General features: G+C 45.7%; 2 non-coding genes and 1 pseudogene across 2 annotated transcripts; 1 reads left to right on the top strand and 2 right to left on the bottom strand.

Moving 5' to 3' along the window:
- Positions 1–1,877: 1,877 nt before the first annotated feature.
- Positions 1,878–1,949, bottom strand: TRNAG-GCC (transfer RNA glycine (anticodon GCC)). Its single transcript has one exon. It is a non-coding gene; the product is annotated as a tRNA-Gly (tRNA).
- A 16,121-nt stretch (positions 1,950–18,070) lies between these two features.
- Positions 18,071–18,142, bottom strand: TRNAG-GCC (transfer RNA glycine (anticodon GCC)). The gene has a single exon. It is a non-coding gene; the product is annotated as a tRNA-Gly (tRNA).
- A 6,043-nt stretch (positions 18,143–24,185) lies between these two features.
- On the top strand, positions 24,186–27,249 carry LOC127744514 (DNA polymerase-like; annotated as a pseudogene).
- Positions 27,250–27,539: the final 290 nt, after the last annotated feature.

The following is a 27,539-nucleotide window of genomic DNA, read 5'->3' as shown; positions in this document are numbered from 1 at the left end:
CTCCACCACGAATAAGAATCTTCGGGTTGGATAGGCAGTAGAGATAGGAACTCCTATCTGTAGGGCGGGCTTTCAAGACAAGACAGAGATGCACAACTCCATCTGGCTTGAAGACCTCGTGGGGAAAGATAAGAATCCCTTATTTAAAGGTAAGGACTGAAGGGAATAAAAAAGAAATAGACAAAATCCGACGGGACTCTACGTCTGGGTCTTATTCCATCTTAAACTCGGATTAGGAAGAGTGCCCTTGAACTACAGAAAAATCATAAAAAAAAAAAAAAGAAATGGATTCTCCTTACTCTAACAAGTAAGCAAGTAAACTACCTGCCGGCGAGAAAAATGAAAAAAGGCAAGGGGGAGATAGGGAAGAGGAGATTAAGGATAGTCACTCCGCTCCATAGATAGTGAACACAGATTCTTGTTTCATTTTCAATTCCTTCCTTTCGGGTCGAAAACGCGGGCTGCTGGTGGGGCTGTGCCCATTCTTTCTCCCTCTTCTTCCGCTTTACAACCAGAATAAGGAACCTTTTAATTAACCAACCCTACCTGTCGATGAAAAAAAATAGGAAGAGGGCTTGACCGAATAGGGCAAGGAGTGACAGCTAGCGGATCTGAATTATATGGAATGTCCTACTCCTGCTGTACGATGGAGGGCTTTCCGATCAACCAATCCCCTCTTATTTTAGGGACATCTCTTTGTTAGGTAGGGCCAGGGATCACTAATTAGTCGAATGAGCCCATCCCTCTTATCATTTATTGGTCGATCCGGCTGGCGGCTCCTGCATCCATCTCCTGCGTCTCCATGGGGCCCCATCATACAAGTTTGTTGCTACTAGTCGAATCAATAATCAATAGAAGTCCCAATAGAAGTTTACTGACCTGGCTCTTCAATCGACGATCTACTGTTCCCTCTTAGTTGCGGATGCCCATGCTTTGATTCGAAAGCCCTAGCCAGTGATGAATCCCCAGTAAGATCGGAGTCTTTCATTCCTCCTCCCTTCAGTCCAGTTGGAACCCGTCCCAGCAACGCCTACTGCAAGGTGAGGCTCCGCCCTTCCCCTAGAATCCACTCCGGGTCGGAGGAGCTGCTAGTCCAACTTCTTGAGCAGCCGAGATATTGAACAACGAACATTTGAGCAAGCTACCTTGCCTCACCCTGAGATGAGAGGGAAGGTCGATTTGACTCGAATCCTGGATCTGATCTTGAATCCTACACCGGTTAATGATGCGATGGGAGAAGTTTTTTTTTCATCAATGCTGGCGTTAAAGTGGGTTTGGGCGAGGCTCGTCCATGCCCAATACCAATGGACAAACCTCTGATCTGCCCCTAGCTCTATAATCCACCCGTCTTCCCCAGTCCCTGAAAGCCCTCCTATCCTTGGCCTAGCCCTCTATCTCAACTCGAGTCTTAAGTTCAGCGGCTTTCATCGTTGACGAACACCTGCGCTAATAAGACAAAGAAGTGGGGAGTCTTCATAAAACGAAAAGCTTTCAGTCCTTGAATGAAAAAGTAACAACGAATTCGTGGAATGAGGGATCAAGAAACGGATAGGGAGGGGAATGGCCTTTCCATTTTTGGTGGACCTTCCCTTGAATTGAACCGGTCACGGAGCTCTCAATTGAGTTGTTTAGGTGATGGAATTCCATCTCTAGTTGGGTTCGAAGGTTATAAAATGTGGTGCGGGTTCATCTCTCTCGACCTGTTCAGGTTCAAGGGGAGGGCGATCGAGGGGACCCAGACTTAAGATCTCTTTCTTCTCTATGGCGGGAGGTTTCTTTCGTATCAAGAGTGTGTGTGTTGGGGAGGCCAGGGAAAGACGGATTGGATCGAGAGGCGATGCCTACTCTACTCGTTACCACTAAACGACGAAGCCAAGAGCGGAAGGAGGGACTTGAACCCTCAACCTCAGCCTTGGCAAGGCTATGCTCTACCATTAAGCTATTTCCGCCAGCGGGGCAACATCAAGCAGCGAAGCACTACTGAGCAATTCACGTATCACTTGAAACGGACGACTTCTGTTTTTCCGCCGGACCACACTCTTAACCTCCGATCGAGCTACGAGCACGAGTAGGTAGGCGGCTAGCTAGGGGGGAGGGGCGGCTGGGCTGGGCTGCCTTTTCAATCAATCTCCGCCGCCTTAGACAAATGGGGCCGCTATTGGTGCGAGTTGTAAGGAGTCTTGGTCTCGAGTCGAGCTGGGGCGTCATTTCATTCTCGTAACGGGAGTGAGTGCACCGCAAGATCAGACGAGTTACTCCCTCGCCTCCTTACTAATAATAAGAAAGGGGGTGGCATCTGTCTTTTTTTTAAGTGAAGTCATTTCCTAAGACGGCTCCCCTTATTTATTGATAATCCAAGCGGATCGGATCCGGGAGCAGAAACATGAGTGTTTGTATCTTTTTCAACAGGAATGCATCAACAAAAAAGCCCTTCCATATGGGCATGAACTTTGTCAAAAAATGAATTTCTAGCCTTCCTATTGATCTTGATTAGTTCCAGCTTGTTGAGAGTTCTCTTTTCTTTCTAGACCGTCTCCTGAAAGACCTGCTTATCCCGCATGTGCTTTCGGGGCCCCCCACTCATTCAATCACTTGCTTGTGATTGCAGCCATTCCCCGAAAAAGGGAGAGACGAGGGAATCGTCTGCTCCCGTTCATGTGACGAATCGAACATCGTTAGGTCCCGAATTCCGCGAACCACCGGACCTAGACCAAGATCTCCATTACGTCGTACGATATATCGATCCGAAGAACTAGTTGTAAGTCATCCATTCTGCTCCTATCTAAAGTGATGCTAGGCTGCTTCACGCGGGTGCGCTTCGCTCGGCCACATAACATGTTTTAAGCTAACTGCATGTCGAGCGCTTAAGCGGAGCTTGTGGTCACTCGTTCCTCGCCTGTTCCAATCCTAGTAAAGAGCTTCAGATCCGATTCTACACTACATACGATATTCCATTCCGGCCCTCACTAGCTCTTCGCTTGGTTGTACAAAGAGCATGCCCGAGGGGCTACTACGCTCACCGCGCACTTGCATCACCACCTGAGCTTCGCTACCGCTTCGCCCAGCTCCTACGCCTACCACGAATCTTGAATCATCACGTGGCTGCTAAAGCTAAGCTTCACACGGCCCTGAGGAAGCCAAAAGACCCTCTCACGGCCGAAGGCTCCGCAACACGTTGGAGAACTTTTAGATCCCGCCCTAAAACGCCCATTTTCCTAGAGTTCCGAAGTGATCCTCATTCTCACCGCAGCCTTCTTAAGCCAGCCGAAAGAAAGCCGGGCAAGAATCGCATTGGTAGTACGAAGGGGGAGCAGAATCGTATCTGGCAGTGGTTCTTCGGATCGATCACGGATTCTCGGCCCCGTCGTTTGGCTTCCACTCCAGTTGACCTCTCTTGTTCTCCCCCCCCTGACACAACCGGGTGGAGGACTCATGTAAACTTATTCCTGTAGGTCCCCGTTCAGGAAGGCATTTTTCACATCTAATTGGAACAGAGGCCAATCTCGATTCGCAGCAATAGAGAGCAGGAGACGAACAGACTTCATCTTGGCTACCGGGGCAAAGGCTTCCTCGTAATCTATCCCATATGTTTGAGTCAAGCCTTTACTAGCCTGACCCTTTCCTCCTTTCTCCCACAAAGCTTCCCTTCACAACCAGCCCCATATCCAATTAGTAGAGATCGAGATGGGGAGACTCAAAATGATACAAATGCGCATTTCCTCTCTGAATCGAGAGGTATCAGATCGAAGTAACATAGTCAGTCTCGGGACTGCCTTCCCTAATCGAATGTGAGGCCTAGGGATCCCTACAGCTAGTAGTCAGAGTCTCCCCTGCTATGTCTGTAGCAAGGTCCAGCGCTTTCCTTGCAATTTCCCTGTTTTCTCTAATCTACGGGGATCGCTCTAAATAGCTTTTGTAAAGTATAGTTCCATCCACCCCCGATGCTTCCTCTTGTAGAATGAAAGCTTCTTAACCTCTGCTCTGAAACTCGGGCATTCCCTTATCTGAACTTGGCGGGCAATCGTGCCCTTAGCTTCTGTGCTTGCAGTCTGCCATAGAGGTGGGAGGGGGAGGAGGTTCAAACTAATCACCATGAAACTAGTACCCGTATGGCCCTTTTCTTACTTGGATGGGAAAGCCCCTATTCCCGATTCGATCAGTGATCGTATGGAATAGATTGGACTGCTTCCTCTTTTGAGGCTGTCCGCTCCGTAGCCTATTGTCTTGGGAAAGTGGCCTGAGAGTGCTGCCTATCGTCCAATCTCATTCTTATCTATTCCACTGGCTGTGACAAAGACATATCTGCTAGAACGAGTGCTTTAAGAGTACGGTCATAAAGTCTATTAAGAGAAGGATGCCTCACAATTGAAGTTGGTTGGAAAGACTTAGTCTGGCTATTACATCATCCGATGATGAGATCTCTTATCATAGATCGGACTCTTCCTCCAATAAGATATTAGCTGTGCCCGACTCATAAGGAGGCTAAGTCGCAGCAAGTGAATAAGTTATTACACTTCCTAATGATCATGACTCAAGCTTAGGCACCCGCTCGATCCGGTTTAAGAATCAAACCTCGCAAATGGTTCTGCTGGACGGGATTTAACCTCCCTAAATGGAACAAGATTCCCACTTCCGAGTTGGATACGGAGCTTTGCCTTTCTATGGATTTCTATCTCCCTTCCGCTAATTGCTTACGAACCAGGAGGCTGCTGAGGAAGGATTTGAAAGCATGCTATGTATTGAATTGAGTATTGAATGGAAGCGGTTTAGTTAGGTACCAGATGACGAGAAAGTCCTAACTTAACTAACGTAATGGGTTGTGTACCAGTTGAGGAGTAGGACCCGGCCCTTAGGCCGCGAGGATGAAAGCCTAGTACTTTCTATACGTCAATAGGACTTCCTCCTTATATATGAATAAGCGCAAGTTTCCCTTTTGAGAATTAGCTGAACTGCGCGTCGGAAGTATCTCAGGCTAGGCCTTACATCCTGATCCAAGCAAGCAAAGGAGGGAAGGGACCTCTTAGTTGTTTTTGTTCGTTTACCAAGTTCGGCATTAAGGCTTTGCTCTATTATCACGACATGGACTCAGGGACATTTTTTTTCAATGCCAAGGTGATGATTTTGATTTCTGGGGAAAAAGAGTGATAGCTAGAAAGGAAAGGCAGCGAGCCCTTAGCGACTGCAATGCCGCTGGTAGGATGGCACTATGCAGCTGGGAATGAGTTGAAACCAATGTAGGGGCACCCTTCCTGAAAGCATTTCCGAAATGCGAGAGGTTTGACAGATGACCGGCGGAATAGCATTCATTCATAGGTATCCTTTCTCTCGGTTATAAAGAATAACTTTCTATTTTTTAATGTATAAAGGAAAGATATTCATATGCCTCTCCGATTCCTAAGGCGTAACCACGCGATCTTTACTTTAGGTCATCCGGTGGCGTGATTGTAATAGGTTTTTTATACATGTCTGGGCAGGTAGGATTAAATTAAACCATTAACTCAGCTAAGACAAGTGAGGTATGGTTAGCATCATTGGCGATAAGGCATTTTTCTCGTGTGATAGCAAAAAAGGCCTGTGGGGTCAGTGAAAGCTAAAGTTCCTTTGATGTGGAAGGGCTTTCTCGGCAAGAGTGCCGTTATGGAGGCCCCACATTCGATTAGGGAAGTCATTCCAAGTGCTATGATGGGGAATAGATGGGGGAGGGCGTTGATTGGGTAAACTGGAAAGCTGAAAGGTGCTGGCGTCCTTACAGGATGAATCTGTATAGGCCCCCCCCTCCTATTCATTCAAAGTGGGCATAAATGAGTACTCTTAGGTATACGCACTCGATGCCTACGAAATGAACAAAGCATACGACTCGTCTAAGGCAGACGAGGCACGAAAACTTTTTTAATATTACGCTATTTTTTATGGTTATGCCAGCGATGTCTGGTTGTACAAAGCCAAAGCTACCATTCCAAATGCATAAAAGACAGGACCCCCGTCTCTTTGAGCTCTATTTTTCTGAAAAAGTTGTTGATGAATGAGTCGTTTCTGACTTAATTGAATAATAATTAAAAGTTTTTTTTAGAACGTAAATGATCTTCGTTTGACGCAAAAAGATGAGCTTCAAAAGACACGTAGGTCTGTCGCCTTCATAAGAGTAGGAATGATAGGTCAGTGCGAAGTTCTTTTATTCCCAAGTCAGCTAATGAAGGCTCGCCTGTCTTTGAGTGTGCTTTTGCGGAACTATTCTATTCATCTATCCCGTTCTCCTCCGTTCTGGCCCTGTCGTCACCTATTGAGAAAGCAGCCTCCGTCGCCTCTCGTTCTAGTTCGATTTTAGCTTTCCTTCATTGCCTTCACCCAGCCCTAAAAGTAGAGGAAGCTGTCACTCAATCTTTCTCAACTTGGAGTCTATCATCTAGAGTCCAAGTTACGTGATACACGGTGGTTGGCGCTAAACGCCTTGTTTTATTCCTATTCGCTGCTAACTCCCGTGAGAGTTAACAGTCGGAATGAAATCCATTCCTGTAGCTGCAAAGATTCCGTCCTACTGACCTGACCATGGTCAAGTGCTCTAAGCGGTTTATCTTCCTATTCACTGCAATGATCTAACCGCGCCTCACCGTAACGTAAAGAAGCCTGTTACGAGTAAGTGGAATCAGACTCAGTTTCAGTTCATCACAGGGATTCGGAAGTAGCTGATTCAGTAGCAGAATCTGTTGATTTAGCAGTTTCAGTAGCCGTATTTGATGATGTTTATGTTTCAAAGTCACTTCAGGAATCGATCTCAGATTTAGCATGGAAGATAAGGACAGAAGAAGATAGGTAGCTTTCCGCCCTAACTAAAACATCTAAATCTTAATAGGATGCAGCTCGTCCCGATCTGTCTCCGGTCGTAACTAAGATAGATCGATTAATCTCCGAGAAGTCCTAAAGCGGAAGTCATCTATTGAGGACAGGACTAGGCAGACGGAGGTCTAGGAGCTTGAATAGCTTACTGAATTAGCTCAGTAAGGCCTACAGCTTCTCTTGAGTCTATAGGAGTTCAGTCGGGAAGATCAGGGCGGATATGCCCCGGAAAGCAAGAAATCCCTAAATCCAGTTAGTTGGAAATCTTCTTTAGGGTAAAAGGCTGGTTTAGCTCAACAATTGATAGATTGCGTTATATTGTCTGCTTCGTTCTATTTGCCGCTAAAAGCATTCTGTCCTGATGGTTTAAAAACCTAAAAAGATGGCAGTTATCACCTGCTGACGAAGTGGTGAGGTTTGCAGAGACTAAAGATCTCCTAGCTTCTAAAAGAAGAAATTCTCACAGGCCTTTATTTCAAAGTTTCAGATTCGATTCCAAGGCAGCTTTTCTTTAGTCCTCAGGATATGATTCTTTAGTATGTTACCAGGGGCTGAGCTCAATAGCAACTTACTCAAAGACAAAGACTGCGGCTACTTTAGCCTCAGTATGTTCCTACAGTGAGGATAGGGGAATCCCCGGTGGTAAGGAATCCAAATAGAATCCAAGGGAATAGACTTCCTTGCTGCCGAACTTCTCAGAAGAAGCTGGGCCTGTAGAATGTAGAAAAGAAGACTAACCTTTCGATTTGAGTATTAGAAATAGAATGCCTTGGTTTAGACTTCTAAGGAAGGGCTTTTCTTTTGTAACTACCTAATCCCCCTGGAGGGTAAATGGCCTGATCTTTGCTTTCAACTAAGACTAAGGAAATTGCTGAAGCTGCAGTCCCTTCTTAGTCAATGGGGCTAAGAAGGGGGGAGAATTGGAATGGAATCCAAGGCTTTGCCTCTAGCTACTATCGGATCATCTTACCTTCTAACTAAGGCAGTTTTCTACTAATTCAATCGATGTTTTCACCTTACTTAACTAGAGAGCAGATGCTGGAGGGGAAGCCTACTCATCCATCAGCTGCTTTCGCCCCAGGCTTGATTCCTCCTGTTAGGCGGAATAAGGGATTGATTTCATACTTTGTAGAGTCGAAAGAGACTTGCTACTATTGATTCCTTGACTTCGAATATGGTTTACAGGTCGACTTCAGTGAAGACTACTCTAGAATCTTGGATTCCTTTGAAGAAAGGAGTCAAAAGGTACTTAATGACTTGGTATTAAGGATATCAACGATTGTTAGACAAGAACAATCTACTTTAACTATAACTATTTACTTCCACAACTTCTCTAGATTCGATGGAATTATCTTGCTTAAGCACCTAGCATGTCATTACAAGAGCTACAAGCTAAAAGCACTGATGAGGAACAATAGGCTTTACGAGTTAGCTGTCTATTCTGGTAAGAAGATGTTATTCCGCTTCAGAGACTCCTTGAATCTACTCCCTGGCAAACTTAGCGACTTAGCTAAGAATCTATGACCGGGTCTAGGCCCGAAAGGCTCTATCCCATATGAAGAGGTGAGACTGTCAAATCTGGCAAGTATGAAAGAAAGCTTATTAGACTATATGAAGCAGGACATCCTTCTCCTTGGAGGTGTAATGCAAAAAGCTCAAGAGATATATTGGAAGCTGTACAAGGTGGACATAGAAAGCAAGATAACCCTTTCCTCACTGGCTCTAACAATCTTTCGTAAAAAGTTTGACGATCCTAAGACTTTTCCTATCCATATCCCAAGCAAGTCAGGTGCAAGACACCTTCATTCGTCGTGGTTATTATGGGGGGCATTCTGATGTGTATAACTTTCCCTGCGGGTCAGGATTATCCTAAGGCGGAGATCTTCAAGGTTTGGAACCTGCGAGCTGTCTGCTTTAGAAGGAGAGGAAAGAGCAAGGAAGGTCAATATCGTAATTACATCTTCCTAAAGGATTTTCGTAACATCACAACGGGAAGCAAGGCAGCCTTTAGCTACCCCGGTTACCGAACCTAGAGAACAAGGGAGAGCTACTAGCGAACCTGCAATTCTGATAATTATAGTATTACGTAGCACAATAACTTTCTCTGTCTCCAAGTACAAGTAGATGTCCACGTAGGAGTGCAGATCCCTAGTTCTAGTTATGGGTTTCCCTCATAATCAAAACAAGAAGTGAAGATAGAGTTGGTGGGGAAGGCTTTCCGGGGTGGCGAACCAGGTTTCGATACATGTCTAGTTGGCGCAGTTGGAAGTTGCTTGGGAGGATCCGTGCTGGTTGGTAGACTTGCTGGGGTGGTTGTTTTTGGTGACATAGATCCATAGGTATTTGCAGTCGGCTCAATCAAACTCAATGACTCAAGGGGTAAGGTGTAGTCATAGTCAGCTTCCCCGCTCACGTTTCGGGTTGCTAAGGTCAGATTCTTGAAACAACAGCCCCATTGACTAAGAAGGGGGTAGGAGGCCGGGTGGCGAGAAAAGAAGATTTCTTATTTTATTTAAGCAGCGAGACCCTACCAGCTTCGGAGCGATCGGATTGGACCTTTCCCAGCAGCGCTGGTGACAACATGAAGGAAAGAGAAGTGGGACGGACTAAAGCAATCATATATATAAAGTAATACTAAACAGAGCATCCTGCATATGATCAAATCTGTGCTATCAGGCATTGGAGCATCAGCATCCTTCACATGAACCCACTACTGATATGAAGCTAGATCTCGATCCCATGTTCTCTTCCATTCTTCTGGTTATTGGGTTGGTTATGGGTAGTTCACTTGTGTCCCTTTCCACCTGCTCCTCTTGATCAAGCCTAAATTCCAACCCGGCCTAGATAGAATAGGTTTGGTTTCCTCTCCCGCCTATTCAACTATGGATGGAGCACTAAAGCTTACTGCCGTCACCTGCCCTCTTTGAGTTCTATTAGAATGCCAGCCAGGGTGTGGCATAAAAAGCATTTCTTTGACCCACCAAAAGATTTCATTCCTTGACTTGAGTTCCTTTGAGCATTAAGGCTTTACAGCGCCTGATCTTAATGAATGATCCTTAGGTTAGGTGAGGTGCCGAGTGGAAGGTTTTTCGGGGATGCCGAGAGCAACCATCAACGAGTGATAAGATGAAAAGGAATTTCTCTGAACTCCCTTCTGCCGCAATGGTGTGGGGCGTGAAACCAAAGATAAGAAGTTCCTAGTTCCTACAAATGCCCATTGATGAGAAGGGGCTGGGGAGACTGGCTAGCCTACCTATCCATAACAGAGATGGAGTATAGTGCTCAACTTCTTGTAGCTTGCTCAAAGAATGCTTTAAGGGGGTCGGGAATCTAAGACGATACGAATTCTGTCTGCCGTTGGAGAGCTATGATGAACCCTAAGAAAGAGTTCCGTGCGCCTAAGAGGAATGGTTTTTGAGACTTTACTTTCTTCTCACAGGTCGGAGACAAGAAGTCTTTACCACCAGAAATCCAGCCTCTACCATAGCATAGGTCAAATGATCAGTTATAACCAATGGTTTCGCAATCTCATTCCTCAAATCAAATACTGGGAAACAAGATCGAAGAGTTTCCAGAGAAAACCTTTTCAGCTTAGCTTAGGATCTTCACCTTCCAGGTGGTCTACTGGTCCCTCCAAGATTCAATTGTGGCATCCGGATCAGTTGACTGTTTAGCTAAGTATTTCAACCGGACCCACCTATTCAATAGCGACCGCTCTAGAAATTCAGTGGCCCCAAGGCCTAACTGAACCTGGTAAGACCAATTGTATCGGTCCTTACATAAACAGAAGAGTTAAAAGACCTTTTATAATACAAAATAGAATAAGACATAAGGATCCAGTGGTAGAAGTAGACCGTGACCTAACCAAAGATCCAATGGGAGATTGCCCTTAGTTAGCCAGCGAGTCTCTCTTCAATGGCTATCTTCATCTTCCATGTATATGTTTTATACACGAGGTACGGAGTCACTCGACTAGCGCTGTATCCCAAGACGGGGTATAAGTTAAGTAGCCCTTCCATTCGCAATAGTAGCAGAAAGATTCAAGCCGGTCGAAAACAACTATAAATCAGCGTTAACATCCATTTCTCTTTTTCTGGCCGGCTAGTAGTTCCACTGTATGATGCTTATCGGATAGATTGATTGGCAAAGAAAGAGTACAGAGGTGAACCCCGAACTTCTTTACTTCATAACATCATAACAGAAGGTAAGATATATTTCTTTTTTTATAAGGAACTTAACTCATTCGTGTACTGATTCCGATTTCCCTCCCACTTTTATAGCCTTTGAAATGGAAAGCAGTAAAGAAGAAAGTCAACCTCTAAGTCATCTACTGCCCTAACTAAACCACCAAGAGCGGATAAGGCTAAATAAAGGGTGGATACTCTGCACCCACTCCCGGGCAAAAGCATGCTAAGGGCGCTGCTTACTCCTTCAATAGCAAAGAAAAGAAGCAAGGCCCGCCACCACGAAGACTAATCAGACTCTCGGATGGCACTAGGTTTCCTAACTTATTTACTTTATCTGAAGATTCCAAGAGCTTTTTTCTCTACTAAAGGCCAAAGGGAAGCCCAACATCCCATGTCGGGATGGACACCGGTCTGGCCCGCACCTTCCAATTGACTTTGGACGTGACGTTCTAGACACACAAACGGGTCTTACGTGGCGGATCGCAGAGTACTTCTTTAGGCATGGCCCTTTTCTCTTTCATGCCGTTAAACGGAAGAATCGGCATTTCCAAAAGGTTTACCCCCAACGCTTGAACCCCAACTTCAAAAGGCATTTTCGGGGACTAGCTCTGTAGCCAAAACACATGAGACACATAGAACGATTACAAGTCGAACAAATTCCCCATCCCTTCTTAAATTCAAACTTAATCAAATCAAAACAACCATCGACCATCCCTTCTTTCTAAAATAATGTGAGAGTTTCGGACTAGTAGCTAAGCCTCCAGCCTTTTTAGGAATGATAAACGAGAGTAGTCAGGAGTGCGGAGCTTAGGGCTCAGGGAGCGCCTGGTGCTTGTTTATGAAAGATTCACCGGGCAAGCAAGTGATTTCATACCTGCGGGAGCAAGCCAAGAAGCCCTTCAATCTAGTTCAAAAGTAAAGACTAAGTAAGGTAAGGAGGTTACTTGTACCTCGACCATAGGTAGAGTTAGCTAGTCATGAATCCCTAGCTTGTTTAGTAAAGGTCAACTCACTTTGCTTAAGATAGGTCAGCAGGACTTCTTTCTCACCCTCGCCGGGTCTACGTGGTTGGTAGATTTCGCCCGATCATAGCCTAGATTGACTTCTTTCAAAGCCATGCATCTTACCAGAGACGAGAGTTCAACTTGGCATCGAGCCGAGCTAGGAGTGACTTTTCCTCAACTATGGTAATGGTAGTAGAAGGCAGCGCCCCTTACTGCTCTCTTGGGCTTCCTTCGCAAAGGGGTTCTGTCGAGAACAAGAAAAGGAATATCTTAGCGTGATACTCGGGGAGTACTTGAAAGCAATGAATAGCTCTCTAAGGCTGCAAGCAAGATGGATACGGAAACCCTGCAAATGAGTCAAGAAGGCCTGTCAATTCAGCAAGAGCATCGGTCCTATCGTTTTCCCTTTGACTTTACTAGTGGGGCTTGCTGCAGATAGACCCCTTCCTAACCTAAAGAGCAACTTTCTTTCCCGATCTCAATGAAAAAAGGTACTGATCTAATCGGGAAAGCCGGATCAGACAAGGAAGAAGGAAGAGTTTGCGAAAGATTCAATTCTGTCAAATCCTATACAAGAGGCTTGCTCCATGGAATACGGGAAAGTCAAGATGCAACTATCCCTAAAATAAATGGCTGTATACAGTGCGATATGGCTTAGCTTCTCTTAGCTCTAGGAAAGAAATAGCAGTTGTCTGGTCGGAAAGAATGAAAGAAAAGTACACCTTAAAAGTGAAATGACGAAATTCAATTTGTCGATTCAAAAGCTGTAAATGAAAAACTATCAATATAGGCTCAGCTGTGTCACTATTGAAAGTTAAGCCGAAGGAAAGAATCCGAGGGGAAGAGCCTTTCAGTCTAAGGGGATGGCCTACTGTCCTTTATCTCTACACCGAACCGGGTTACAAAACAACCTTTCCATCTTCATTGACCGAGTAGCTGGACAAAGAACAAAGGAAGGGTACCATCCCCCTTTGGAGAAACCTTTCTTTTGTTCAAGGTTTTCCTATGTAGGTAGTTTTTTACTATCATGGAATGGGGAGAGAAAGAGAAGATCAAGAGTTTCGAAAAGCACGCAAGTCTGAAAGCAATCGAAGTTCTAACTTTTCCCGTGGAAGGACAGGAAAGAGGAAAGCCTCAGAGGAGAGAGTGATTCAGCTGCTAACAAGCGCTGGTTTTTCCTGGAATGAAGGGTTATTCGGGAAACGTCTGTTGATGAGGAGGTGTTACATAGTAAAAAAGGAAACCAGGGCTCCGTTCGAAGAGACGAAGTTTTGTCCTTCTCCCTCACATGCTCCTTCCCATGAGCTACTCGGTTGGCTTCGTGAACGAGAACGCCGATCACCCTCACGCGGGAAGATGAACATTTAAAGGGCTGAAAGGGTAGCGACGGGATGTAGATGTTGATTTTGGGGGTCGCGTACTGTAGTTATAATGCCTTCGACACACACGGTTGAGGCTTCTACTTTTCTTTGGTCCCAGCATGACCGACCGAGTGTAACGACCGCAGAAGGTACGGCCGAAGAATTCATCTCCAAGTCAACAGCATGTCGGGCAGGTCAAAGGCTCAAATCCGGGGAGAATCGAGAGGAACCTAAGCGAGGCCGAAAAATTGATATTACGCAATCCTTACTGTCCATCTTTCTTTATCCGCCAACCCCCGGCCCCCAATAGAATATGGGATATTTTATGCCTCGTGAAAGTAATGACTGGCAAAGCCATACTCCGTAATATCCAAAAAAATATCATTTAACGTAGACCCGCCGGATCCCCAATGAATGACCTGCTCTACTCTTTTTGAATATGTCTAGTTTTCCGGCAGGGAAAATCATGTGTTACCGTAAGTTTTTTGACACTTTCGGTGACAGCATTCAAAAGTGTATCCACAGCGTTCGTTTTGCTCCAGGGGATCGTAGTTCAAATTCGTATGGGGAGCGGGGGAGGTTTAGATAAGAGGGAGGGGGACTGCGAACGCATTAAGAAAGCAAGCCCATGAAGCGCCAGGGAACCATGCATTCCTCCCGGGCTGGGCTCAGGGACAGCAATCAGCCGCTTCCCCTGTAGTCGTCAGCTCGTTCTTGACAGATCCGATCGGGTGTTCATAATCTGGAGTAAAAGGATTCGAACCTTTGCATGCCGGTACCAAAAACCGATGCCTTACCACTTGGCTATACTCCATACGGCCTTTTTTTGGACGGTAGAACGAACCGAACGGGGAGCCCTTGAACCTTGAAGTAGGGCTCGAAGAACGAGCCGTGCAAGAACGCGGGGATATAGCAAGTAAGCAGCAAGTTCTCCCTTCACGGACCGACTACAACAAGCTCGCGACTCTAATCTAATAGAAACAGATGGTAAGCTCTCTGCTCTATTTGCTTGCAATGCGTTTACCTATCAAAGTTGGCGAACGCTTCTGTAACCTTAGACTCGTTACGCTGTTCGCCCACTTACTTAAAGACTCGTTGGCTCCGCGTCCACCGAAAGTCGGTAACCTTCGTCAGCATTTGGTACTCTCTCGACAGCTTCAATAGTTCACTTAAAGCCTTTGGTGTAATGAACCGCAAGCCCTTCAGAAAGAAATAAAAAAAAGGCTTGGTTGCGGGAACCGACGGTGACGAAGGTTACCGGGCCGATGCGGCCGGTTACCGGGAACCGCAAGGTTGCAAGGTTCCCGGGAAACGACCTTCCCTTTGTTTGTAAAGTAGGCCTTTTTTTTGATAAAGAGAGTTGACATAAAATGGATCACGGAAGAAGACGTATCTGATGAATGATTCAATCCCCTCTCACCCACACGGGTTCTTCTATGGAAGGGGTTCCCCTTCTTCTATGTGAGGTGGGGCGTACGTAAGAGCGGAACCTAGATAGAACGCGGAGCGCCGGCCGCCGATACAGTTACCATGCTTACCAGCTCTTACCGTTGCCGCCTATAGATATAGATGGAAGGTAGCTTGCTTCTCTTCTCCTAGGCGGCTACCCGCACATGTTATTCGCGAAGAAAAGGCTGCGAGCGGTTCTTCGCTTAGTAGAGCTACCGGCCGCCGGTTACTTTCTGAGGGGCTCCGCAGGAGAAAAAGAGGGTCCCCCTTACTCTTCTCTCTTAAAGCTTGCTTTAGAAAGCTCGGCGAGAAAGGGTTGGTTAAGAACCTTTAACTGTAAACCATATTAAAGTCACTCAATGGAAAGGTTCGCCTTTGGAATGAAGATGGATGAGCAGAGGTTTGAAGCCGCTCGACCAACAACGTAAAGGAAGGGGTGATGTTAGAGTAAGGGGGCGCGAAAGCCTACTTTACTTTAGAGAAAGGCTAACGACGCGCATCCGCTGGGAGAGAGAGGAAAGCCTGGAACTGAGGAAATTCGGGGGAAACATGGAATCGGTCGCTATACTGGGGGTGAGACATGACCGCGACTTAAGATTCAAGTACCGTTGAAAAGACTAAAGGAACGGGGGGAATTACTACCTGTAATAAAGCACAGGCTAATACGAGCCGACCAGAACTTAGATTACCAGATCCTGGACACAATCTTCCTAGAGATGGAGAGCCCCTTGCCCCGCCTTTTCTAGCCTCTCCTTTTTGCTTACCTAGCTCTTGTCTTAGTGACTCTTCTTCTTTTCTAGGTTTTTTTCTGAGTGTTAAAACAGTAGATTTGGCATTTGCCAATGAATTGAATTGGATCCGCCCCGATTCGATCAATAATGGGATTCTTGGCTAGAAGAAAGGTTCTGTGACATGGACGCCCAGCCCAACAAAACTCGGTCGGTTGGCCTACCTAACAGATGATAAGATTCTCGATCGATTTGATCGAATTTTGAAAAGTATTTCTCATTATTAATAACAGTGGAGCTTTCGATCAAGATGTTCTCGCCTCCCCCGTTTGGGCTCTCGCTCGAATCGGAACCTTTATGCGTTGGTAGGCTTTCGACTCAATCGAATTACCTATCGGGCGCCAATAAAAGAAAAAGTTTTCGCCTTTCTGAATTCATGCTCATCATCTGATGCAGAACTTTTTTCATAACCACCATCCATCCCCAATCACATTCCACATCCCACTTCAAACTTATCGATTCCTCGGGTAGGGTAGCCCCCTCTAGAAAGGCATTCCAGCTTCAGAGGCAGGTGAGCGGGGTCAGGAAGGAGTTTGACTGCTGGGATGGGGTCGGATCCTACTCGAAGCACTCCACCACGAATAAGAATCTTCGGGTTGGATAGGCAGTAGAGATAGGAACTCCTATCTGTAGGGCGGGCTTTCAAGACAAGACAGAGATGCACAACTCCATCTGGCTTGAAGACCTCGTGGGGAAAGATAAGAATCCCTTATTTAAAGGTAAGGACTGAAGGGAATAAAAAAGAAATAGACAAAATCCGACGGGACTCTACGTCTGGGTCTTATTCCATCTTAAACTCGGATTAGGAAGAGTGCCCTTGAACTACAGAAAAATCATAAAAAAAAAAAAAAGAAATGGATTCTCCTTACTCTAACAAGTAAGCAAGTAAACTACCTGCCGGCGAGAAAAATGAAAAAAGGCAAGGGGGAGATAGGGAAGAGGAGATTAAGGATAGTCACTCCGCTCCATAGATAGTGAACACAGATTCTTGTTTCATTTTCAATTCCTTCCTTTCGGGTCGAAAACGCGGGCTGCTGGTGGGGCTGTGCCCATTCTTTCTCCCTCTTCTTCCGCTTTACAACCAGAATAAGGAACCTTTTAATTAACCAACCCTACCTGTCGATGAAAAAAAATAGGAAGAGGGCTTGACCGAATAGGGCAAGGAGTGACAGCTAGCGGATCTGAATTATATGGAATGTCCTACTCCTGCTGTACGATGGAGGGCTTTCCGATCAACCAATCCCCTCTTATTTTAGGGACATCTCTTTGTTAGGTAGGGCCAGGGATCACTAATTAGTCGAATGAGCCCATCCCTCTTATCATTTATTGGTCGATCCGGCTGGCGGCTCCTGCATCCATCTCCTGCGTCTCCATGGGGCCCCATCATACAAGTTTGTTGCTACTAGTCGAATCAATAATCAATAGAAGTCCCAATAGAAGTTTACTGACCTGGCTCTTCAATCGACGATCTACTGTTCCCTCTTAGTTGCGGATGCCCATGCTTTGATTCGAAAGCCCTAGCCAGTGATGAATCCCCAGTAAGATCGGAGTCTTTCATTCCTCCTCCCTTCAGTCCAGTTGGAACCCGTCCCAGCAACGCCTACTGCAAGGTGAGGCTCCGCCCTTCCCCTAGAATCCACTCCGGGTCGGAGGAGCTGCTAGTCCAACTTCTTGAGCAGCCGAGATATTGAACAACGAACATTTGAGCAAGCTACCTTGCCTCACCCTGAGATGAGAGGGAAGGTCGATTTGACTCGAATCCTGGATCTGATCTTGAATCCTACACCGGTTAATGATGCGATGGGAGAAGTTTTTTTTTCATCAATGCTGGCGTTAAAGTGGGTTTGGGCGAGGCTCGTCCATGCCCAATACCAATGGACAAACCTCTGATCTGCCCCTAGCTCTATAATCCACCCGTCTTCCCCAGTCCCTGAAAGCCCTCCTATCCTTGGCCTAGCCCTCTATCTCAACTCGAGTCTTAAGTTCAGCGGCTTTCATCGTTGACGAACACCTGCGCTAATAAGACAAAGAAGTGGGGAGTCTTCATAAAACGAAAAGCTTTCAGTCCTTGAATGAAAAAGTAACAACGAATTCGTGGAATGAGGGATCAAGAAACGGATAGGGAGGGGAATGGCCTTTCCATTTTTGGTGGACCTTCCCTTGAATTGAACCGGTCACGGAGCTCTCAATTGAGTTGTTTAGGTGATGGAATTCCATCTCTAGTTGGGTTCGAAGGTTATAAAATGTGGTGCGGGTTCATCTCTCTCGACCTGTTCAGGTTCAAGGGGAGGGCGATCGAGGGGACCCAGACTTAAGATCTCTTTCTTCTCTATGGCGGGAGGTTTCTTTCGTATCAAGAGTGTGTGTGTTGGGGAGGCCAGGGAAAGACGGATTGGATCGAGAGGCGATGCCTACTCTACTCGTTACCACTAAACGACGAAGCCAAGAGCGGAAGGAGGGACTTGAACCCTCAACCTCAGCCTTGGCAAGGCTATGCTCTACCATTAAGCTATTTCCGCCAGCGGGGCAACATCAAGCAGCGAAGCACTACTGAGCAATTCACGTATCACTTGAAACGGACGACTTCTGTTTTTCCGCCGGACCACACTCTTAACCTCCGATCGAGCTACGAGCACGAGTAGGTAGGCGGCTAGCTAGGGGGGAGGGGCGGCTGGGCTGGGCTGCCTTTTCAATCAATCTCCGCCGCCTTAGACAAATGGGGCCGCTATTGGTGCGAGTTGTAAGGAGTCTTGGTCTCGAGTCGAGCTGGGGCGTCATTTCATTCTCGTAACGGGAGTGAGTGCACCGCAAGATCAGACGAGTTACTCCCTCGCCTCCTTACTAATAATAAGAAAGGGGGTGGCATCTGTCTTTTTTTTAAGTGAAGTCATTTCCTAAGACGGCTCCCCTTATTTATTGATAATCCAAGCGGATCGGATCCGGGAGCAGAAACATGAGTGTTTGTATCTTTTTCAACAGGAATGCATCAACAAAAAAGCCCTTCCATATGGGCATGAACTTTGTCAAAAAATGAATTTCTAGCCTTCCTATTGATCTTGATTAGTTCCAGCTTGTTGAGAGTTCTCTTTTCTTTCTAGACCGTCTCCTGAAAGACCTGCTTATCCCGCATGTGCTTTCGGGGCCCCCCACTCATTCAATCACTTGCTTGTGATTGCAGCCATTCCCCGAAAAAGGGAGAGACGAGGGAATCGTCTGCTCCCGTTCATGTGACGAATCGAACATCGTTAGGTCCCGAATTCCGCGAACCACCGGACCTAGACCAAGATCTCCATTACGTCGTACGATATATCGATCCGAAGAACTAGTTGTAAGTCATCCATTCTGCTCCTATCTAAAGTGATGCTAGGCTGCTTCACGCGGGTGCGCTTCGCTCGGCCACATAACATGTTTTAAGCTAACTGCATGTCGAGCGCTTAAGCGGAGCTTGTGGTCACTCGTTCCTCGCCTGTTCCAATCCTAGTAAAGAGCTTCAGATCCGATTCTACACTACATACGATATTCCATTCCGGCCCTCACTAGCTCTTCGCTTGGTTGTACAAAGAGCATGCCCGAGGGGCTACTACGCTCACCGCGCACTTGCATCACCACCTGAGCTTCGCTACCGCTTCGCCCAGCTCCTACGCCTACCACGAATCTTGAATCATCACGTGGCTGCTAAAGCTAAGCTTCACACGGCCCTGAGGAAGCCAAAAGACCCTCTCACGGCCGAAGGCTCCGCAACACGTTGGAGAACTTTTAGATCCCGCCCTAAAACGCCCATTTTCCTAGAGTTCCGAAGTGATCCTCATTCTCACCGCAGCCTTCTTAAGCCAGCCGAAAGAAAGCCGGGCAAGAATCGCATTGGTAGTACGAAGGGGGAGCAGAATCGTATCTGGCAGTGGTTCTTCGGATCGATCACGGATTCTCGGCCCCGTCGTTTGGCTTCCACTCCAGTTGACCTCTCTTGTTCTCCCCCCCCTGACACAACCGGGTGGAGGACTCATGTAAACTTATTCCTGTAGGTCCCCGTTCAGGAAGGCATTTTTCACATCTAATTGGAACAGAGGCCAATCTCGATTCGCAGCAATAGAGAGCAGGAGACGAACAGACTTCATCTTGGCTACCGGGGCAAAGGCTTCCTCGTAATCTATCCCATATGTTTGAGTCAAGCCTTTACTAGCCTGACCCTTTCCTCCTTTCTCCCACAAAGCTTCCCTTCACAACCAGCCCCATATCCAATTAGTAGAGATCGAGATGGGGAGACTCAAAATGATACAAATGCGCATTTCCTCTCTGAATCGAGAGGTATCAGATCGAAGTAACATAGTCAGTCTCGGGACTGCCTTCCCTAATCGAATGTGAGGCCTAGGGATCCCTACAGCTAGTAGTCAGAGTCTCCCCTGCTATGTCTGTAGCAAGGTCCAGCGCTTTCCTTGCAATTTCCCTGTTTTCTCTAATCTACGGGGATCGCTCTAAATAGCTTTTGTAAAGTATAGTTCCATCCACCCCCGATGCTTCCTCTTGTAGAATGAAAGCTTCTTAACCTCTGCTCTGAAACTCGGGCATTCCCTTATCTGAACTTGGCGGGCAATCGTGCCCTTAGCTTCTGTGCTTGCAGTCTGCCATAGAGGTGGGAGGGGGAGGAGGTTCAAACTAATCACCATGAAACTAGTACCCGTATGGCCCTTTTCTTACTTGGATGGGAAAGCCCCTATTCCCGATTCGATCAGTGATCGTATGGAATAGATTGGACTGCTTCCTCTTTTGAGGCTGTCCGCTCCGTAGCCTATTGTCTTGGGAAAGTGGCCTGAGAGTGCTGCCTATCGTCCAATCTCATTCTTATCTATTCCACTGGCTGTGACAAAGACATATCTGCTAGAACGAGTGCTTTAAGAGTACGGTCATAAAGTCTATTAAGAGAAGGATGCCTCACAATTGAAGTTGGTTGGAAAGACTTAGTCTGGCTATTACATCATCCGATGATGAGATCTCTTATCATAGATCGGACTCTTCCTCCAATAAGATATTAGCTGTGCCCGACTCATAAGGAGGCTAAGTCGCAGCAAGTGAATAAGTTATTACACTTCCTAATGATCATGACTCAAGCTTAGGCACCCGCTCGATCCGGTTTAAGAATCAAACCTCGCAAATGGTTCTGCTGGACGGGATTTAACCTCCCTAAATGGAACAAGATTCCCACTTCCGAGTTGGATACGGAGCTTTGCCTTTCTATGGATTTCTATCTCCCTTCCGCTAATTGCTTACGAACCAGGAGGCTGCTGAGGAAGGATTTGAAAGCATGCTATGTATTGAATTGAGTATTGAATGGAAGCGGTTTAGTTAGGTACCAGATGACGAGAAAGTCCTAACTTAACTAACGTAATGGGTTGTGTACCAGTTGAGGAGTAGGACCCGGCCCTTAGGCCGCGAGGATGAAAGCCTAGTACTTTCTATACGTCAATAGGACTTCCTCCTTATATATGAATAAGCGCAAGTTTCCCTTTTGAGAATTAGCTGAACTGCGCGTCGGAAGTATCTCAGGCTAGGCCTTACATCCTGATCCAAGCAAGCAAAGGAGGGAAGGGACCTCTTAGTTGTTTTTGTTCGTTTACCAAGTTCGGCATTAAGGCTTTGCTCTATTATCACGACATGGACTCAGGGACATTTTTTTTCAATGCCAAGGTGATGATTTTGATTTCTGGGGAAAAAGAGTGATAGCTAGAAAGGAAAGGCAGCGAGCCCTTAGCGACTGCAATGCCGCTGGTAGGATGGCACTATGCAGCTGGGAATGAGTTGAAACCAATGTAGGGGCACCCTTCCTGAAAGCATTTCCGAAATGCGAGAGGTTTGACAGATGACCGGCGGAATAGCATTCATTCATAGGTATCCTTTCTCTCGGTTATAAAGAATAACTTTCTATTTTTTAATGTATAAAGGAAAGATATTCATATGCCTCTCCGATTCCTAAGGCGTAACCACGCGATCTTTACTTTAGGTCATCCGGTGGCGTGATTGTAATAGGTTTTTTATACATGTCTGGGCAGGTAGGATTAAATTAAACCATTAACTCAGCTAAGACAAGTGAGGTATGGTTAGCATCATTGGCGATAAGGCATTTTTCTCGTGTGATAGCAAAAAAGGCCTGTGGGGTCAGTGAAAGCTAAAGTTCCTTTGATGTGGAAGGGCTTTCTCGGCAAGAGTGCCGTTATGGAGGCCCCACATTCGATTAGGGAAGTCATTCCAAGTGCTATGATGGGGAATAGATGGGGGAGGGCGTTGATTGGGTAAACTGGAAAGCTGAAAGGTGCTGGCGTCCTTACAGGATGAATCTGTATAGGCCCCCCCCTCCTATTCATTCAAAGTGGGCATAAATGAGTACTCTTAGGTATACGCACTCGATGCCTACGAAATGAACAAAGCATACGACTCGTCTAAGGCAGACGAGGCACGAAAACTTTTTTAATATTACGCTATTTTTTATGGTTATGCCAGCGATGTCTGGTTGTACAAAGCCAAAGCTACCATTCCAAATGCATAAAAGACAGGACCCCCGTCTCTTTGAGCTCTATTTTTCTGAAAAAGTTGTTGATGAATGAGTCGTTTCTGACTTAATTGAATAATAATTAAAAGTTTTTTTTAGAACGTAAATGATCTTCGTTTGACGCAAAAAGATGAGCTTCAAAAGACACGTAGGTCTGTCGCCTTCATAAGAGTAGGAATGATAGGTCAGTGCGAAGTTCTTTTATTCCCAAGTCAGCTAATGAAGGCTCGCCTGTCTTTGAGTGTGCTTTTGCGGAACTATTCTATTCATCTATCCCGTTCTCCTCCGTTCTGGCCCTGTCGTCACCTATTGAGAAAGCAGCCTCCGTCGCCTCTCGTTCTAGTTCGATTTTAGCTTTCCTTCATTGCCTTCACCCAGCCCTAAAAGTAGAGGAAGCTGTCACTCAATCTTTCTCAACTTGGAGTCTATCATCTAGAGTCCAAGTTACGTGATACACGGTGGTTGGCGCTAAACGCCTTGTTTTATTCCTATTCGCTGCTAACTCCCGTGAGAGTTAACAGTCGGAATGAAATCCATTCCTGTAGCTGCAAAGATTCCGTCCTACTGACCTGACCATGGTCAAGTGCTCTAAGCGGTTTATCTTCCTATTCACTGCAATGATCTAACCGCGCCTCACCGTAACGTAAAGAAGCCTGTTACGAGTAAGTGGAATCAGACTCAGTTTCAGTTCATCACAGGGATTCGGAAGTAGCTGATTCAGTAGCAGAATCTGTTGATTTAGCAGTTTCAGTAGCCGTATTTGATGATGTTTATGTTTCAAAGTCACTTCAGGAATCGATCTCAGATTTAGCATGGAAGATAAGGACAGAAGAAGATAGGTAGCTTTCCGCCCTAACTAAAACATCTAAATCTTAATAGGATGCAGCTCGTCCCGATCTGTCTCCGGTCGTAACTAAGATAGATCGATTAATCTCCGAGAAGTCCTAAAGCGGAAGTCATCTATTGAGGACAGGACTAGGCAGACGGAGGTCTAGGAGCTTGAATAGCTTACTGAATTAGCTCAGTAAGGCCTACAGCTTCTCTTGAGTCTATAGGAGTTCAGTCGGGAAGATCAGGGCGGATATGCCCCGGAAAGCAAGAAATCCCTAAATCCAGTTAGTTGGAAATCTTCTTTAGGGTAAAAGGCTGGTTTAGCTCAACAATTGATAGATTGCGTTATATTGTCTGCTTCGTTCTATTTGCCGCTAAAAGCATTCTGTCCTGATGGTTTAAAAACCTAAAAAGATGGCAGTTATCACCTGCTGACGAAGTGGTGAGGTTTGCAGAGACTAAAGATCTCCTAGCTTCTAAAAGAAGAAATTCTCACAGGCCTTTATTTCAAAGTTTCAGATTCGATTCCAAGGCAGCTTTTCTTTAGTCCTCAGGATATGATTCTTTAGTATGTTACCAGGGGCTGAGCTCAATAGCAACTTACTCAAAGACAAAGACTGCGGCTACTTTAGCCTCAGTATGTTCCTACAGTGAGGATAGGGGAATCCCCGGTGGTAAGGAATCCAAATAGAATCCAAGGGAATAGACTTCCTTGCTGCCGAACTTCTCAGAAGAAGCTGGGCCTGTAGAATGTAGAAAAGAAGACTAACCTTTCGATTTGAGTATTAGAAATAGAATGCCTTGGTTTAGACTTCTAAGGAAGGGCTTTTCTTTTGTAACTACCTAATCCCCCTGGAGGGTAAATGGCCTGATCTTTGCTTTCAACTAAGACTAAGGAAATTGCTGAAGCTGCAGTCCCTTCTTAGTCAATGGGGCTAAGAAGGGGGGAGAATTGGAATGGAATCCAAGGCTTTGCCTCTAGCTACTATCGGATCATCTTACCTTCTAACTAAGGCAGTTTTCTACTAATTCAATCGATGTTTTCACCTTACTTAACTAGAGAGCAGATGCTGGAGGGGAAGCCTACTCATCCATCAGCTGCTTTCGCCCCAGGCTTGATTCCTCCTGTTAGGCGGAATAAGGGATTGATTTCATACTTTGTAGAGTCGAAAGAGACTTGCTACTATTGATTCCTTGACTTCGAATATGGTTTACAGGTCGACTTCAGTGAAGACTACTCTAGAATCTTGGATTCCTTTGAAGAAAGGAGTCAAAAGGTACTTAATGACTTGGTATTAAGGATATCAACGATTGTTAGACAAGAACAATCTACTTTAACTATAACTATTTACTTCCACAACTTCTCTAGATTCGATGGAATTATCTTGCTTAAGCACCTAGCATGTCATTACAAGAGCTACAAGCTAAAAGCACTGATGAGGAACAATAGGCTTTACGAGTTAGCTGTCTATTCTGGTAAGAAGATGTTATTCCGCTTCAGAGACTCCTTGAATCTACTCCCTGGCAAACTTAGCGACTTAGCTAAGAATCTATGACCGGGTCTAGGCCCGAAAGGCTCTATCCCATATGAAGAGGTGAGACTGTCAAATCTGGCAAGTATGAAAGAAAGCTTATTAGACTATATGAAGCAGGACATCCTTCTCCTTGGAGGTGTAATGCAAAAAGCTCAAGAGATATATTGGAAGCTGTACAAGGTGGACATAGAAAGCAAGATAACCCTTTCCTCACTGGCTCTAACAATCTTTCGTAAAAAGTTTGACGATCCTAAGACTTTTCCTATCCATATCCCAAGCAAGTCAGGTGCAAGACACCTTCATTCGTCGTGGTTATTATGGGGGGCATTCTGATGTGTATAAACCACATGGGGAGAATCTCTTTTACTATGACGTTAATTCTTTATATCCATTTGTCATGAAGACTTTGCCAATGCCCGGAGGTGAGCCAAAATGGTACAGGAATTTAACAGGTATGGATTTATATAATATGTTTGGCTTTATTGAAGCATATGTTACTTGTCCAAGTACTATCGACAGACCCTTTCTACCCTATCGGGACAAAAATAACACTTTAATCTTCCCAACCGGGGAATTCATTGGAGTTTACTACAGTGAGGAATTCAAATATGCAAGAAGCCTTGGCTACCCGGGTCAATTATGGGCTCCCTCTCAGTGGCTATCTCTTTGAGAATCTGATGGAAAGTCCATTTGTAAGCTTTGTTAGCTCCCTATCTGAGAGCAGACAAAAAAGTAAGGAATCAGGAAATGAAGCCTTGGACTATATCTATAACTATAAGATCCTTATGAACTCTCTTTATGGCGGGTTTGGTATCAACCAAAAGAGCACAGTTACCGATGTCTGCACTAAGGGTAGATTAGTTAAGAAGTCCATTCATCACTTTTAGGGAAGTTAAAGCTAGAGCACAAAATTAAGAATGCTCTATTCTTAGCACCAAAGTCTTATTATTTTGAAACAGAAGAGGGGGCTAAGGTTACAAAGCACAAGGGGGCCTAACAGCCTTTGCCACAGAAAAATGGTTTGTGTCACAGTACTACGATATCACTCGGCCTTCGCTTTTTGAGACTTCGCGGGTACTGGTTGAAACGCCCTTCCAAATGGATGTAAAACACTTTAGAATCACCAAAAGTTATACTAATTATAACCTTGGTATCAAGGTAGGAACAAAGAGGAAGCCAGTCATTGACAATAATAATGTATGGGTTGATACAAATCCTTTATATGTTTTTGACTTAAGGGGACTCAATGTCTTAGGTAGTCTCCTAATTCAATCTCTTTTACCTCATATCCAGCAACTCCTGCTTTCTCAATCGAAAGGTGAGCCTTAGACTTATTTTACTTTTTTTTTCCGATAAGGAAATTTCGCGCCACTCTTAGGCGCTTCCCCTTCCCCTATCCAATTTCGGGGGTCCTAGAACCCATCTTCGGAGGGTACTTGGCCACCGCCTGTACCTTACCGTGTTACTAAGGTCACTATGCGGATCCTGGTTCAGGGGAAGGAAATGTTATGGTTAACTTTCCTGTCCACGACTAGATTTCCCTCTTATCTTACCGTGTAAGCCTCCAACCTATTTCCGGTGGAGAGGAGTGGATTTCCACGAAAGAAAGCCCTGAGCCAGGCCTCCATGACCTACTATGCACCAAGTCCAGGAACCCGAGTCCGAGTACAGTTAATCAAGGAAGAGACAGCAGCTGAAGTCTATGTCATCAGCTCAATGCAAGGTCCGTCGAAATCTTCCGGATGGGTCTAGCATCCGTAGGTCAGTTACTCCAGCGCCCTCACCTGATCCTGTCGACAGCTCGGGAAATACCTCTCACGCACCACGGTCGTCTCTTGACCACGCAATGACCTTCCCAGAATGGGTGATAATATAATGCAGAAAGCAGAATCTCAAAGGGAACCCCATCCAGGGGATATGCAGATAGAGCGCCCAAGACTTGGCAGGGAACGGGACCGTGATTCTGAACAGAAACAGACAAGATAGACAAGAGGAAAGCAAGGCCAAGAAGCCTCCGGGATAGACTCCTCCCTCTCCCATTGACTAAGAAGGGGGGAGCAACATAGAAAGTTCCTCGAAGCCGAGAAGATTATTTTGCAAGCGGGCCACCCCCTTTCAAACTCCACGGAACATGTTATTCCCACTCCTCTTGAGCCGTATGCTGTCCTGTCCTCAGCTAAACTAAGCCAGGTGGTAGAACCTGTTTGTTACAAAGATACCTCCGACAAGACGGTTCAGGAAAGTGCTAACAGGGGCAAAAGACTAGCATCAGATTTATTTGTCTACTTCTCTTCCTCAACAACAGGTAATACCAGTCCTTCCCTGCTCTTGTCTTGCTGTCGTGTCGATCAAGGCCATGCATATATACAGATGATTGATTCTTTCGGATTCCTCCTTTAGAGTAAGGCATTAAGCCTATTTGACGGAGTGGCGGGGAAAGTCAAGCCTTACCTTACTGTTGCAAGTCTTTTCGTGTGCATGTCTGCTTTCTTTTTTCTACATAACGGCTCTTTAACGCATTACCTAGCTGAATAACTTATCTTAGTCCGCCTTTTAGGTTGTTGTTTTTCCTCATTGAGGCAATTACCAGTCTTAGGAATGTGTGCCTTCTTATCCGGATCTATCTACACTGTCTCATCTCGTGCAAAGCGTATCTGAAGGAAGGGTACGGAGTTGATCCTCGCACCGAACTCTAAGCGCTAGTTGAACCTTCTTCGGTCTCTTGAAGCGGGGAGGAACTTACTGATGAAACTCTTTCTTTTTGATGCTTGCTATCTGCAGTGAAAGAATTGAGAAGGATCTTTGTTCCCTCTTCCCTGCGTATGCTCCCGCAAGGAGTCCCATTCTGCAAGGGTAGTCGTGGTGTGAATCACAAGCACATAATGTAGCTCAAATCACGAGTATAATCATAGCTAAAAAGGCTCGCCCTTCTGTTGGATCAGCTGCTCCTCGTTAGAGTAGGGGTCGCGGAGATATCGTCTTTCTGATTTCTGAATAGTTTAGTTACCT

The sequence above is a fragment of the Arachis duranensis genome, unplaced genomic scaffold (genome assembly GCF_000817695.3).
Source record: "Arachis duranensis cultivar V14167 unplaced genomic scaffold, aradu.V14167.gnm2.J7QH unplaced_Scaffold_52529, whole genome shotgun sequence".
NCBI lineage: Eukaryota > Viridiplantae > Streptophyta > Magnoliopsida > Fabales > Fabaceae > Arachis > Arachis duranensis.
This window is presented reverse-complemented; position numbering and strand designations above follow the sequence as displayed.